We start from the raw sequence: 15,000 nt of genomic DNA, 5'->3' as shown, positions 1-15,000 counted from the left end.
TTTCTTTTTTACACTGACATCTACACGTGAATATGAATGCTAATGTAATCACTTTTCTTATTTTGGATCAACTGCCTGCCAACAGGTGCAGACCGCACTGGGGTCCACGGGTTGTATAGACAGATGCACTTCAGGAAAGACTGACTGCTTTGCAGACTCAAGCTACTCTGTCCACTGAGGGAGATGCAAGATCTTCAGCCAATGTTTTCTCAGTGAGTAATAATATGAGTCGGCTTGTTAAATGGCTAGATAAAAGTATGTATGTGTAGTTAATGTACATGTACATGAATGTAATATATATTGTCTATCCCCCTCCAGGCTCCAGCCACTGAGTCAGGCACCCCAGGCCCTCAGTCCAGCTTCGGTCCACACCCCTATTTTTGCATGTGCCTCTGTAAGTAACGTGAAACTTTACTAATACATTTGTCATAATATGAGCATACAGTACATCCACGCCTAGACAGACCCACATCTTAAACCGTTCCCATTGTCCTCAGTAGAATATAGTAGTGTGTTTACAAAGCAGGAAATGAACATAGGCTATCATTGTATGTTGCTGTTTACACCCTCCCTAATTAGTCGTTGTTGATCAAAGCATCTGTTCAAAGTAATAAAATATACATAACTGTGGTGTAAAAAATAAAATTTGTGGTGTATGGGAAATCCTCACAAGTGTTCTAAGTAATTCAATTCCATGTGTTCTTTCCATTCATTCATTCTCTCTCTCTCTCTCTCTCTCTCTCTCTCTCTCTCTCTCTCTCTCTCTCTCTCTCTCTCTCTCTCTCTCTCTCTCTCTCTCTCTCTCTCTCTCCTAAGGCTCTGCAGGACCTGACCCCAGATTCTGAGCAAACGTCACTGTTGGTGGAAGAGCACGATGAAGTAGAAGTGGCTGCCGCAGAGGAAGAGGAGGGCGTTGACCCCACAGTGCTTGATATGGCTCCACCATCTCCTGATGACGACACAATAAGGCACACCTTTGGCTCTTGGCACAGCTCCCAGGCACATACTTTACTCCTGTACCCTCCACTGCTGCCCATGACACAAGCTCCAACACTGGCATGACCTCCATGACCTCAACCACACTGCTGACCCTGGCACGACCTCCATCACTGCTGACCCTGGCACGACCTCTACTAACTCCTACCCTGGCACCATCTCCACCACCGCTGGTACCTCCTCCTCGCGGGTTGCAGGGATACAGCCTACTGGACCTACTGAATTGCACAAAACTATGGTAAGCAAAAGTGTGGAGTGTGAAAATGGATAGAAATGTTATGGAAACTAAACAGAGGTGTCAAAGAACACAGAAGAACACAGTTCCTTCCAACAGAGTTAACTCATCTGACCTGTTCACTTATCTTATGGTCAGCTGACTCTGTGCTGGTTGGAATAAGTTCGAGGTGTGTGCTTTTTAGGTTTTTAGTGTTTTTAATAACAACACAGTCTAGCTACCTCATTAGGTACAACTTAGTAAATGGTGTAACAGCTATGTAATTTCATGTGCTAGTGTTGTACTTACAGCACACATTTAATTTGAATTATGACACCTCAGAAAGTGAAGTATGAATATGCTATTAAATGTATAACATTGTAATTCTCTCCCCCCCATTATTTTACTAGGCTGTTGAAGACCAGTGTCCATGAATACCAGCTCATTGACAGACTTCCAGAATATTTGCTTGGGCTCCTGGATCAGACATCTCTTCCTCACTAATCACAAGGCAAAATAGTAGCCCTTTGGAAAAGACTGGATGAACGTGACAAGCGGGTTGCTGTATGCTGCACGGCACCAAGACAAACTCCTGTGTGGACATTTTAAAATGCCAAAGAAGCCTTCAAAGACATCAGTTGTGGAGAGCACAACCTGTAGCATCTTGGATGCAAGCAGTACACCTGTGGCTGGACTGTTGTCAGGTTGTGGAGACAGTTGGTATTAGACTGTGTGATGAGCACAGACTATTTGAAAGGTTGGATAGTCTCTGTAATGTTAATGGGGTTTTTTTTGTTGGGCGGGGTCATTATTGGGATTTGATCTGATTTTTATAATCACGTAATGGTGCAACATATGTCTTATTTTCTTTTAAATGGCCTATGGATACTTGACCCGGATTTTCCTCTGTCTGGACCATGCACAGTGACTTTTTGAGACTCAGACTGTACCTATGAAACATGTGATGGACCACTCTTATTCTCTCATCACCAACCTCAGCGGTGTGTGTGTGTCTGTGTGTCAGTGTTTTTATATATGAATGGTACTGGACACCTTATTTTCCCTCAGGATTAATGGAAAATGGAAAATGTTCTGCTCTACTCTAAAGAAGGAATTAAAGTTGCCATTGTCAGCTGATGCTGGCTTTTTTGTTAACATTAAATATGGTTAAAAAAATAAAATTTCTACTTAATTACACCTCTGCTCTGTTCCTTCTCTTTGTTGTTTTTACTAAACACATGGAAACTTGTATTGCATGCTTTAGTGGGAGATGAGAAATGGGTTCCTGAAAGAAGGACAGTTTTGCATTACTACTTAATGACTTTTATGACCATTCTATTCATTCATTTCATAACTCCATCTTTTTATTCATGGAATTAATTGCACCCAATTCACTTGAATTCCATACACTGGTTAAATAAATGTAAAGAATACTTTGAAGTAACTGTAAATATGGTGGACACTGCAGAATGTAAGTGGTAATGGACCTTGATACAACCTTTTGCACGAGAGATTCACATTTCCACAGCTTAGGTAAGTGGTGGAGGAAGAACAAAAAATGACATACTGTTGCATTGACATACTCATGTCATTCAGTTCAACAATGCAAATAATATTTCTATGCAAACATCCAAATACAACATGAAATTGTGCCATAATTCCATTCCTTGGTAAATGAAGGAAGAACATCCCAAAACGTTCCCTTCCCTACTGTAAAACATGTAACCTTGTATAACAAAATATTCAAAATGCATTGCTGCACATTTGTTTGTGTCCATTGAGTGGCACAGATAATTTAGATGTCATTATTTGATATTTATAGGCCTTATGGACAAATAAAGCAAAAAGTGAATGCATACATTAACATTATTCCTTTAGACGGTAATGCCAGTTTCAGAGACCTGATGTTCTTGAACGCACCTTTTTTCACCCTCCCCGTTTCGAATCCCGGCTGATCTTCGCAACATTTTCAAAAAGTTTTGATCTACTGTTTCTAGATCTAACAACGCATGAAACAGCATGATATGACACCAAATCATTGTACCAGCCCCCCTTTTTTCTTCCTTTCTCCCTTTTTCCCTTTCTTTTCCTCCTTTTTCTTCTCCCCCCTTCTTCCCCCTCGCTTGTGGCCGTATGTTCCCCAGCTTTAGCGCAGTGCCTTATCCATTAGGCCACTGGGGCAGCTCGGGAGAGAGCTGTACACGCCATGCACACGTGTACTGGTCTTAGGGCTACCTCGTAGTACAAGAGTGCGCTCGACGAGGATGGGATTCGAACCCACGCGTGCAGAGCACAATGGATTAGCAGTCCATCGCCTTAACCTCTCGGCCACCTCGTCCCCACAGCCCTTGCTCCGGCGTTGTGACGCCAGATTGTCAACGCTTTCGGTCGAGGTCAAGCAAACCCTCCTCCTCTGACAGGACGTTTGTGAAACGACTAGCAAAGCGCTCTCCACGGACAGGACCCACGCTTTGGTGAGTCACACAATGGTGATGTTAAGAGATGTCACCCGAAATTGTTTTGATGTGACACAGAATACGAGCCTAGCAGGAGGAAGGTTTCTATCCATCGACCTCTGGGTTAATGGGCCCAGGCCCGCTTACCGCTCGCACTCAGCTCGTCGGGGACGCTGGCTGCCCATGGAGGGGAAAAAAGGGACATTTGTAGGTTAGAGCCCTAAGGGTTCGCGTCTAGAGTGAGGTTCCCCGCGCGAGAAAGTGCCATGTGGAGCTTGGGAGGGGTGTCAAGCAGGCCAGGCATTCCCAACGGACTTAAAAGCAAAATGCCTAGCATAGGATGGATTCGAATCCATCGCCCTCTGGTTAATGGCCCCAGCAACTGCTTATCCGCTGCGCCACACTGCTTGCCATCACCCCATGAAGTGACCTACGAAACCCAACAATCCCTGGCTTTAGGAGGCCAGTGCCTTAGCCATTAGGGCACAGGGTCAGCACGTGAGAAAGCTGTACACTCCAGCACACCACACGTGACTGGTCTAGGGCAAACCCTCGTTAGTAACAAGATGCGCTCGACGAGGATGGGAATCAGAAACCCAACGCGTACAGAGCACAATGAATAAGCATTCCCATTGCGCCTTAAAACCTCAACGTCCCCACCTCGTCCCCACATCCCGCACTTTTGCTCCGTCGATGTGACGCCAGAATTGTCAACGATTTCCGTATCGATGGTCAGTGCTACCCGCCTCCCCTCTGACAGGACGCTTAGAAACGCGAGCAAGAGCGCTCACACCACACGCTTGGTGAAGTCACACGAAAGGGACATTATAGTGTCACCAAAGAGAGATGCGGAACCCCAGGCAAACGCGCCTAGCAGAGATTGGATTCGAACCATCGACCACTTGGTGTAATGGGTCCCATCACGCTTCCGCTTCGCCAAGCTAACTGCACTTCCAGAGGCGATGGAGAAAAAGGCGGTGCACCAATGGACATATAGGGTAAGCGCCAACCCGTGTGGCGCGTCCTAATTGAGTCCAGCGCGAGTTTGCCAAGTTTTGGCGCGCGGGGTGAGGCGGGTAGAAGCAGGCCGTCATACCACGTATAAATGCCAAAGTCCAAGCATAGAATGGTTTCGCTCCAACGACCACTGGGTAAGATCCGAATAAAGGTCCCAGCACGCATCCGCTAGCGCCATCTCTGCTGTGCCATCAACCCCAAGGACTTCGAACCCACAATCCCTGGCTTAGGATGCCATTGTGATTCTTAATCCAAAATTGCCACTGATGTCCAGCTCGGGAGATGCGCTGCTACAGCGCAAGGCAACACTATGGTACTCGGTCTTGGAGAGTCTACCTCGTAGTAACAAATAGTGCGCTCACTCGAAACGAGGATGGAATATCGAACCCAACGCGTGCAGAGCCAGTAATGGAATATAAGCAGTCCAATCGCCATACCCTCTCGGCCCACCCACGTCCATCCACACTCACTTGCACCTGCTGTTGTTGCCCCCTCATAGATACAACTCAATTCGGTCTGAGGTACACGGCACCAAAACCCCAGCCTCACTCAGCCTCGGGTCAGGTCGTTTGGGTCCCCAACGTGCGAGCAAAGCGCTACACAACCAACGCTTGTGTGAGTTCCACACAAAGGGATGTTTGTTGTGTCACCCGAATAGTGTAGTAATGAGGCGTGAAAGGAAAAGGCCTACGCGCCTAAGCAGAGGAATGGTTTCGATCCATCGACCTCAGGGTTATGGGCCCAGCACGCTTCCGCTGCGCCCACTCTGCTCGCCAGGAGGATGGGAGAGAAAATGGAGAGGTGAAAAAAAGGGACATTTGTGGTTTGAGCCATAATGGGGCGGCGTCTAAGTGAAGGTCCACGTCGCGTGTTAGCCCATGTGGTGAGCGTGGGGAGGGGGAAAGCAGTGCCGGCATTCAATCGGATAAATGCAATGCCTAGGCCAGAGGATGGTTTCGATCCATCGACCCTTGGGTTTTATGGGCCGGCAGCACCTGCTTCCGCTGCGCGCCACTCTGCTTGCCCATCACCCCAGAATTGGACTCGAACCCACAATCCCGTGGCTTAGGAGGCCAGTGCCTTATCCTTTATTAGGCCACTGGGGCAGCTCGGGAGAGAGCTGTACACGCCATGCACACGAACTTGTACTGGTTCTTAGTGGCTACCTCGTAGTTAACAATAGTAGCGCTTCGACGAGGAATGGATTTCGAACCCATCGCTTGCAGGCAAGCACAATGGATTAGCATACCATCCGCCTTTAAACCTCTCGGCCCGACTCGTCGTTCCCCACAGCACTTGCTCCGGCGATGTGACGCCAGAATAATTTTTGGGGTAGTCCAAGCGTTTTCGGTCGAGGATCAGGAAACCCCGCCCTCCTCTGACACAGGGACGTTTGGCAACGTCGAGCAAATCGCTCAACGACCCACGCTTGTGTGAAGTCAACACAATGGTGATGTTTTTTGGGGTGGTCACCAGAAAGTGTGTGGATGGTGACCAAAGTGAATACGAGCCCTAGCAAGAGGAGGATGGTATTTCGATCCATCGACCTCTGGGTTATGGGCCCAGCACGCTTCATCCGCTGCGGCCACTCTGCTCGTCAGGGAGGATGGGAGAAAATGGGAGGGGAAAAAAGGGGACATTTGTGGTATTGAGCCATAAGGGGGGCGCGTCTAAGGTGAGTCCAGCGCGTGTTTGCCATGTGGAACGGGGATGGGGGTAAAAGCAGAGCCGGAAATTCCCATCGGATAAAGGGAATGCAATGCCTAGCAGAGGATGTGTTTCGATCCATCGGGACCTCTGGGTTAAGGGCTCCAGCACGCTATCCGCTGCGCCACTCTGCTTGCCATCACCCCAGATGATGGGAAACCTCGAACCCACAATCCCCTGGCCCTTAGGCGGCCAAGTGACTTATCATTAGGCCACTGGGGCAGCTCGGAGAGAGCTGTAAGCCATGCCACGTGTAATGGTCTTTAGGGCTACTCGTAGTACAGAGTGGCTCGACGAGGATGGGATTCGAAACCCACCCCCGGGTGCAAGAGCACAATGGATTAAGCAGTCCATGGGCCTTTTTTTAAAACCCCCCTCTCGGCCACCTTTCGTCCCCAAACAGCACTTGCTCCGGCTTTGTGTGACGCCGGATTGTTCCAACGCTTTCGTCCCCCCCCCCCCCCCGTCGAGGTCAGGCTACCCGCCTTCCTTGACAGGACGTTTGGAAACGTCGAGCAAAGCGCTCACACCAAACCGTTTGGGTGAGTCAACACAATGGGAAATGTTTGTGTGTCACCAGAAGTGTGTGGAGGTGAAAACAGGGAATACAAGCCTAGCAGAGGATGGTTTCCCCCCGATCCATCGACCTCTGGGTTTATGGGGCCCAGCACGCTTCCGCTGCGGCCACTCTGCTCGTCAGGAGGATGGGAGAAAATGGGAGGGGAAAAAAGGGACATTTTTGGGGTTGAGCCATAAGAGGGGCGGCGTCTAAGTAGTCCAGCGCGTGTTTGGCAATGTGGGAGCGGGGGAGGGGGGGAAAGCAGGAAACCCGGGCCATTCCATCGGGAATAAATGCAATGCCAGCAGAGGATGGTTTCGATCCATCGACCTCTTGGGTTTTCTGGGCCCAGCACGCTTCGCTGCGCCACTTCCTGCTTGCCATCACCCCAGATGGGACTCGAACCCACAATTCCCTGGCTAAGGAGGACCAGTGCACTTTAATCCATTAGGCCACTGGGGCAGCTCGGGTGAGATCTTGTACACGCCATGCACACGTGTACTGGGTCCTTGTGGGCTAATCGTTAGTACAGAGATCGCGCTGGTCCGACGGGGAGGGGATTCGAACCCACGCCTGCTAGAGCACAATGGATTACGGGCAGTCATCGCCTTAAACTCTCGGCAACCTCGTTTTCACCCCCCCCCCAAAACAGCACTTGCTCCGGCGTGTGACGCCAGATTGTCAACGCTTTGGGTCGAGGTCAGGGCCTACCCGCCTCCTCTGACAGGACGTTTTGGGAAATGTCGAGCAAAAGCGCTCACCCACCACGCTTGGTGAGTCCAACACATGGGGAATGTTAGTGTGTTCACCAGAAGTGTGTGGAGGTGAAAAAGGATTACGAGCCTAGCAGGGGATGGTGTCGATCCATCGACCTCTGGGTTTATGGGCCCAGCACCGCTTTTTCCGCTGCGCCACTGCTGGCTCGTTCAGGAGGATGGAGGAAAATGGAGGGGCAAAAAAAGGGAACATTTGTGGTTTTTGAGCCATAAGGGGGGCGCGTCTAAGTGAGTCCAGCGCGTGTTTGCCATGTGGAGCGGGGGAGGGGGTAAAAGGCAGGCCGGCATTCCTCGGATAATTGCAATGCCTAGCAGAGGTTGGTTTCGATCCATCGGCCTCTGGGTTATGGGCCCAGCACGCTTCCGCTGCGCCACTCTGCTTGCATCACCCCAGATGGGACTCGGAACCCACAATCCTGGATTAGGAGTGACTGTGCTTATCCATTAGGCCCCCCACTGGGGCAAGCTCGGAGAGAGCTGTACACGCCATGCACACGGTGTACTGGTCTTAAAGGGCTACCTCGTAGTACAAGGAGTGCGCTCGACGAGGATGGGAAATTCGGAACCCACGCTTGCAGAAGGCAAAAATGGATTAGCAGTCCATCGCCTTAAACCTCTCGGTCCACCTAGTCCCCACCCAAAAAGCACTTGCTCCGGGCGTTGTGAGCCAGATTTTGTCAACCGGCTTTCGGTCGAGGTCAGGCTAACCGGCCTCCTCTGAAAAGGACGTTTGGGAACGTCGTGCAAAGCGCTCACCACCCACGTAGGTGAGTCAACCCAATGGGTTGTTTGGGTGTCACCAGAAGTGTGGTGGAGGGTGACAAAGGAATACGTGCCTAGCAGAGGATGGTTTACGATCCATCGACCTCTGAGATTCTGGGCCCCAAAAGCTCGCTTCCGCTGCGCCACTCTGCTACTCGTCGGAAAGGAGGTGGAGAAAATGGAGGGGAAACAAAGGGGAATTTGTGGGTTTTGGAGCATAAAGGGGGGGGCGCGTCTAAGTGGGAGTCCAGGCGCGTGTTTGACCATGGTGGAGCGGGGGAGGGGGTAAAAGCAGGCCCGGCATTCCATCGGAATAAATGCAATGCCTAGCAGAGGATGGGTTTTCGATCCAATCGACCTTTCTGGGTTTAATGGGCCCAGCAGCTTCCGCTCGCCACTTCTGCTTTCCATCCACCCAGATGGGGAACTCGAACCCACAATCCCTGGTCTTAGGAGGGCCCTGCTGGCAAACAAACGGCCGACGAAATTTTTAAAAGAAAGTTAAAGATAGTTCAAGGGTGTTGGGCCCAAATTCACGAAGCAACCCCGACGCGTTAAACCCCCAATCAAATATCCCCCTCATCGTCCCCCCTCTCGAAACATAATAAACAATCCACCAATCACGGCTCTTTCTTGACAAAATTTTTTACTTTTTTTTCACGTCGCGATGGGATGTCTCGCTATTAGTCAGATCTGATAAAGAAGACGAGCAAGGTAAACAAAACCAAACAAGCTCCCTTTTTGGCAAGACGACACAACACCAACAACAAACAGTGGAAATATGTCTAAAATTTCGACAAGGTGAGTGGTTGTTTACTATGTGTTTTAATGGGCTGCTAGCAGTCGCCGTTTACTTTAGAAAGTACTTCATGTAGTGCCATAGCTAACTGCAGGCAAGCTGGACACTTGTTTGCGGTCCGTGGGTTATATGACCATAAGCGAGACATAATTTAACCACTAACTTGACTAAAACCATGACACGGCATTGTGTTGTTAGGATGAGGTTGGAGGAAAAAATTCTACCACTGAATTTGTTTTATTATACTTTACTAACTCACCATGGCTCTATTTCACTTAGTTGACACTCGCATGACGTTTGGTTCTCCCCGGGGATGGTTATTTGTTATTGCGCGTGTAGGGATGTGCTAATTTCCCCCGAAATTTTAAGCGTAAAATTAGGAAGCATTGAAAGTATGAAAAAATGAATAACACCTGAATTTGTCAGTGATATGATTGAATTTGAACAACTGATTTAAAGACGCAGGGTAGCTAGTTCCCTTAATGGACTGCTGTCACTGTCAGCACTTAGTAGCTAGCTTGGATGGCTGATGGTGGGGAGGGAGCAGTGATGATCATTGTGATTCCTGTGGTCCAGATTGAATGATGGCCTGAGAAAGATGCCTGTAGCTGCTACTAAATATTGTTGACTCTGTGTGGGGTTGTAGCCTATGCTAATTGTGTTTGTGGCCATATTGTTAAAGAAACTTGGTATACCAGAGGAGTGTGGTCCAGCCGCTACTTGCAATACAGACATAATCACTTCAAACTTCAAAATGTGGAAAATGGCATTAAAAGATGGGCCTTTTTTATGCAACAAAGTTCCTAAATTTCTTTGTTTGCCTGGTGATAATATTGTTCTCATGCATGACATGACAGTTGGGGAAAGGGTTGGGTAATGATGTACGGTAGTCTAGTATTTTTTAGTCTGTTAAATGTATTCAAAATCGCAGTTTGTTAAACTGCAGTCTATTGGGCTTTAATCATCTAATACTTGTGTTATGTAAGGGCCCCAAGTTTTAAATTATGGGAAAAAACAGTTATTGCATGCCCAAGAAGGTCACCACTGTAAGCTAAACCCATTGCATTCTCTGTTGACATTTGTTTAATGTTTGGAATGGTATGGTCGAAAGGGGTAGCCCTACCATGCCCATCATCATTAGCCAATCAAGAGAAATTGTAGGTTTGGACTTAGGATATTTTTCCTTCTTTTTTCAGATTTGATAAGTGTCCCAAGGATGGCCGGCGGTCAGGGAGGTCATGTTGTGTGTCTGTAGAATTCTTACTCAGCAGGTAAACACTACTATACTATATCATAGATGTATCACCCAAACCCATTTGGGTACCAGGTTCATGTTTAAAGATTGTCTACCTTTTAGCTGACAGAGTATTGTTTTATTCTGCATTGGTTTATCCCAACCTCACAGAATGTCCCTTTTTGCAACAATTACCTTTTTTTACATTTATTATCGCTACTATTTTAAAATTTTATTTTCCCCTCCCTGATGGACTTATTCCCTTGTGTATTTGTGTCCTTCAAATGTCCATGTGGGCTTTTGTTTATTTGGGTATTTTGTTAAAGCTACTGGATACCTTGAAATTTTCCCCCCTTTGGGGATCATATAAAGGTTTACTCTACTACTAATTTAATATTATACCCACTTGAATTGTCACTGATAAACACTTGAATTTTACTTTTTCTATTTTTAAACCATGACATCTACACGTGTATATGAATTGTAATGTAATCACTTTTTCTTATTTGGATCAACTGCCTGCCAACAAGGGTGCAGACCGCACTGGGGTCCAACGGGTTGTTTAGACAAGATGCACTTCAGGGAAAGACTGACTGCTTTGCAGACTCAAGCTACTCTGTCCACTGAGGGAGATGCAAAGGATCTTCAGCCAATGTTTTTCAGTGAGTATATATTATGAGTCGGGCTTGTTAAATGGCTAGATAAAAGTATGTATGTGTAGTTAATGGACAAAAAGTTACATGAATGTACTATATATTGTCTATCCCTCCAGGCTCCAGGCCACTGAGTCAGGCACACCCAAGGCCCTCAGTCCAGCTTCGGTCCACCACCCCTATTTTTGCATGTGCCCTCTGTAATGTAACGTGAAACTTTATTAATACATTTGTCAAGAAATGAGCATTACAGTAACCATCCACGCCTAGACAGAACCCACATCTTAAAACCTGTTCCCATTGTCCCTCAGTAGAATATATAGTGAGTGTGTTTTTACAAAGAAGCAGAAATGGAAAACCTAGTGCTATTCATTGTAATTGTTGCTGTTTCAACACCTCCCCAAAAATATTAAGTCGTTGGGTTGATCAAAGCATTGTTCAAAGTAATAAAATATAACATAACTGAGGTGTAAAAATAATAAAATTTGTGGTGAAAGTTGGAAAATCCTCACAAAGTGTTTCTAAGTAATTCAATTTTTCCATGTGTTCTTTCCATTTCCATTATTTCCTCTTTCTCTCCTCTCTCCCCTTCCCCCCTCCCCCTCGAATTTGAAACCCTTTTCCCCTTCTCCTCAGTTCCTCTCTCCCCGGGCCTCCCTCTCTTCCCCATCTCTCTCCTTCTCCTTTTCTCTTCTCTCTCTCTCTCTCTCCTCTTCTCCTCTCTCCTCTCTCCCAACCCCCCTTAAGGGCTCTGCCGGACCTGCACCAGATTTTCTGAGCAAACGGTCACTGTTGGTTGAAGAGCACGATGAAGTAGAAGTGGCTGCAGCAGAGGAAGATGAGGGCGTTGGACCCCACAGTGGCGTGATATGGCTACCACCATCTCCTGATGCCCGACACAAGAAGGGCCCACACCCTTTGGCTCTTGCGCAGCTCCCAGGCACCAATACTTTACTCCTTTGTACCCTTTCCACCCCTTGCGCCATGACACAAGCTCCAACACTTGCATGACCTCCATTGACCCTCAACCAACACTGCTGACCCTGGCACGACTCCATCACTGCTGACCCTTTGGCACGACCTCTACTAACTCATACCCTGGCACCATTCTCCACCACCGCTGGTAAACCCTCCTCTCCGGGGCGGGTTTGCTGGGATACAGCTACTGGGAACCTACTGAATTGCACAAAACTATGTAAGCAAAAGTGTGGAGTGTGAAAATTTGGATAGAAATGTTATGGAAACTAAACAGGGCTGTCCCAAAAGAACACAGAAGAACACAGTTCCTTCCAACAGAGTTAACCCACATCTTGACCTTTGTTCCCACTTACTCTTATGGTCAGCTGACTCTGGTGCTGGTTTTGGAATATGTGCGAGGTGTGTGCTTTTAGGCTTTGTATGTGTTTAATAATACAACACAGTCTGCTACCTCATTAGGTACAACCTTAGTTAAATGGGTGTAACAAGCTTATGTTAATTTTCATGTGCTTGTGTTTTACTTAAACTGCACTACATTTAAATTTTGAATTATGACACCTCAAAGAAGTGAAGTATGAATATGCTATTAAAGGTATAACATTGTATTTTCTCTTCCCCCCCCCATTATTTTTCTAGGATGTTGAAGACCAGTGTCTTTGGAAATACCAGCTCATTGACAGACTTCCAGAATATTTGCTTGGGCTTTCCATGGATCAGGAATCTCTTCCTCACTAATCACAAGACAATAATAGTAGCACTTTGGAAAAGACTGATGGGTAACGTGACCCAAGCGGGTTGCTGTATGCTGCACAGGCACAAGACAAACTCCTGTTGTGGACATTTGTAAAATGCAAAGAAGCCTTTCAAAGACAATCAGTTTGTGGAGTGCACAACCTGTAGCTCTTGGATTGCAAGCAGTACAAAAACCTGTGGCTTGGACTGTTGTCAGGGTTTTGTGGAGACAGTGTGGTATTAGACTGTGTTATGAGCACAGGGACTATTTGAAATGTATGGATAGTCTCTGTAATGTTAATGGGGTTTTTTTTGTTGGGCGGGTCATTATTTTGGGGATTTGAATCTGATTTTTATAATCACGTAATGGTGCAACATATGTCTTATTTTCTTTTAAATGGCCTAAGGGGGAATTACTTGACCCGGATTTTCCTCTGTCTGGACCCATGCACGAAGTGCTTGTGAGACTCAGGACTGTACCTATGAAACATGTGATGGGAACCACTATATTCTCTCATCACCCCCACCATCCAACCGCAGCGGTGTTGTGTGTGTCTGTGTGTCAGTGGTTTTTTAATATAGAATGGTTACTGGACACTTATTTTCCCTCAGGATTAATGGGAAAATGGAAAAGGTTTGCTCTACTCTAAAGAAGGATATTTAAAAAGTTGCCTTTGTCAGCTTGATGCCCTGGCTTTGTTTGGTTTAACATTCAATATGGGTTTAAAAAAATTAAATTTTTACTTAATTCACACTCTGCTCTGTTTCCTTTCCCTTTTGTTGTTTTTTAACTAAAAACCATGGGGAAACTTGTAATGCATGCTTTAGTGTGGAGATGGGAAAAAAAAGAAATGGGGTTACCTGAAAAGAAGGACAGTTTTGCATTTTATACTTAATTGACTTTTATGGACCATTCTATTCATTTCATTTCATAACTCCATCTTTTTATTCATGGAATTTAAATTGACCCAATTCACTTGAATTCCATACACTGGTTAAATAAATGTAAAGAATAATACTTTGAAAATTAACGTGTAAAATATGGTGGACACTGCCAGAAATTAAGTTGTAATTTGGACCTTTGGGTATAAACCTTTTGCACGAGAGATTCACAAATTTTTCCCCAGGTAGGTAATTGGTTTGGGGAGAGAACAAAAAATGCATACTTGTTGCATTGACATACTTCATGTCATTCAGGTTTCAACAATGCAAATAAATTATTTATATGCCCAAACATCCAACAATACAACTTGAAAAATTGTGACATAAATTCCAGTCCTTGGTAATGAAAGGGAAGAAACATCCCAAAAACGTTCACCTTTCCCTACTGTTAAAACATGTAACCTTTGTAATAAACAAAATATTCAAACAGCATTGCTGCCACATTTGTTTTGGTGTCATTGAGTGGCACAGATAATTTTTAGATGTCATTAATTTTGATATTTTATAGGGCCATTATGGACAAATTAAAACAAAAGGTGAATGCATACATTTAAAATTATTCCTTTAGGAACGGTAAATGCCAGTTTCAGGGAGTCCTTGATGTTCTTGAAGCAACCCCTTTTTTCACCCTCCCCGTTTTCGATTCCCGGCTGATCTTCGGCAACCAATTTTCAAAAACGGTTTTGATCTACTGTTCTAGATCTAAACAACTGCATGAACCTGATGATATGACAACAAATCATTGTACCAGCCCCCCCCCCTTTCCTTTTATCTTCCTTTCTCCCCTTTTTTTTTTCCCTTTCTTTTCTCCCGGGTTTTTCCCCCCTTTATCCCCCCCTTCTTCCCCCCTCGCTTGTTGGCCGTATGGTTTCCCCAGCTTTAGCGCAGTGCCTTATCCATTAGGCCCATGGGGGCAGCTCGGGAGAGAGCTGTACACGCCATTGCACTCCTGTGTATGGTCTTTTGGGCGCTAAACCTCGTAGTTACAAGAGTGCGCTCGACCGAGGAAATGGGATTGAAAACCCACGCGTGCAGAAGCACAAGGGAAATTAGCAGTCCAATGCCTTAACCTCTCGGGCCATTCCTCGTCCCCACAGCTACTTGCTCCGGCGTTGTGGACGCCAGATTGTCAACGCTTTCCCCGGGGAGGTCAGGGTACCCCCCCCCCCTCTGAC

At 46.5% G+C, this 15,000-nt stretch overlaps 1 long non-coding RNA gene and 1 other non-coding gene across 2 annotated transcripts in view; one reads left to right on the top strand and one right to left on the bottom strand.

Moving 5' to 3' along the window:
- LOC134442507 (uncharacterized) overlaps positions 1-2,407 on the top strand; it is a 3,013-nt gene extending 606 nt beyond the window's left edge. The window contains exons 2-5 of the long non-coding RNA XR_010033399.1: positions 86-212; positions 319-394; positions 817-1,234; positions 1,621-2,407. This is a non-coding gene — a long non-coding RNA (uncharacterized LOC134442507). The remainder of the gene's footprint in view (positions 1-85; positions 213-318; positions 395-816; positions 1,235-1,620) is intronic.
- A 1,059-nt stretch (positions 2,408-3,466) lies between these two features.
- trnas-gcu (transfer RNA serine (anticodon GCU)) lies at positions 3,467-3,548 on the bottom strand. The gene has a single exon. It is a non-coding gene; the product is annotated as a tRNA-Ser (tRNA).
- Between the last annotated feature and the right edge of the window lie 11,452 nt (positions 3,549-15,000).

Source organism: Engraulis encrasicolus, unplaced genomic scaffold (assembly GCF_034702125.1).
Source record: "Engraulis encrasicolus isolate BLACKSEA-1 unplaced genomic scaffold, IST_EnEncr_1.0 scaffold_175_np1212, whole genome shotgun sequence".
NCBI classification, from domain to species: Eukaryota; Metazoa; Chordata; class Actinopteri; order Clupeiformes; family Engraulidae; genus Engraulis; species Engraulis encrasicolus.
The sequence above is the reverse complement of the archived record's forward strand: the minus strand, read 5'-3'. Positions and strand labels throughout refer to the sequence as shown.